Source organism: Octopus bimaculoides, chromosome 13 (assembly GCF_001194135.2).
Source record: "Octopus bimaculoides isolate UCB-OBI-ISO-001 chromosome 13, ASM119413v2, whole genome shotgun sequence".
NCBI classification, from domain to species: domain Eukaryota; kingdom Metazoa; phylum Mollusca; class Cephalopoda; order Octopoda; family Octopodidae; genus Octopus; species Octopus bimaculoides.
The window spans coordinates 58,136,572-58,137,894 of NC_068993.1; positions in this window are offsets into that span (position 1 = coordinate 58,136,572).

A 1,323-nucleotide genomic window follows, 5' to 3' on the forward strand; every position below is an offset into this window, starting at 1 on the left:
TATATATATATATATATATATATACATGTATGTATGTATGTATGTATGTATGTATGTATGTATTTATGTATGTATATACAGGAAGCTTCTACGCTGTTCCGTTTAGCAATTTCACTCACAATGTATTGCTTGAGGCCACAGTAGAAGACACTTTCCAGAAGGTTCTACGCTGGGTGACAGAATCGGAAACCACATATTTGCCAACGAAGCTCTAAGCCACATGGCCATGTCTGCGAACTTTCAATATCTTGACCAGGTTCTACGTTCTTTTCTTGACCAAATAGCCTCATCTCACATTGCGCTTCGATCACTTCGACACCCAACGTGTGTATCTGTTCAGGCAACGTCGATCGGACGCGGAGGAGTGACCTAATGAACAGAACTGGTACTTAATTTATTGACTTTGAAAGGATAAAAGGTAAAGTCAACCTCGGCGGAATTTGAACTCAAAACGTAAAGACAGACGAAATACCACTAAGCATTTCGCCCGGCCAGATAACGTTTCTGCCAGCTCGCTGCGTTAAAATTGAGTAATATTGTTTTCTTTCTCCTAGTTTACCCACAAGGCCCGAAATATTGGGGGAGGAGGGTAGCCAGTCGGTTAGATCGAACACAATGCGCAACTGGTACTTAATTTATCGACCCAGGAAAGGATGAAAGGCAAAGTCGACCTCGGTGGAAAACTGAGTAATATTACGACTGGTTGGCGTCCCTTCCAGTAGATAATATATATGCCACGGAATTTCGAAGACTAGCTTATGAGCCTTACTGCACGAGAAGGGTTCTTTCATTTTTATTTTTGTAATTTTTTAAAAATAAATTTTATTTGTAATTTTCAATTTCTTCCGATAGGAACCTCGCTTCTCAACAAACATCGTTACTCAAATGTATGCAACGATTCGCATGGTACGCCAAGGTTGGCCAACCAGGCTTTGGTGAAAGCAGTGTTAACAGTATTATTTTGAATTCCCATTTATATATTTTAATCATATGAAATATATTTATTTAAACACTGACGCTCGATGTCAAGATATCACCGTGAAAACATAACAGATTGTATTTTCGCAGTAAAGACTCAGTAAAATGCAGCAGATGGATGACACATTCACAGCAATATATATATGTGTGTGTGTGTGTGTGTGTGTGTGTGTGTGTGTGTGTGTGTGTGTGTGTGTGTGTATATATATATATATATATATATATGTATGTATATAAACTCACATACATACGCATGCACATACGTATAAACGTACATGTGTACACACACACACACACACACATATATATATATATGTATAATATATATATATATAATATATATAT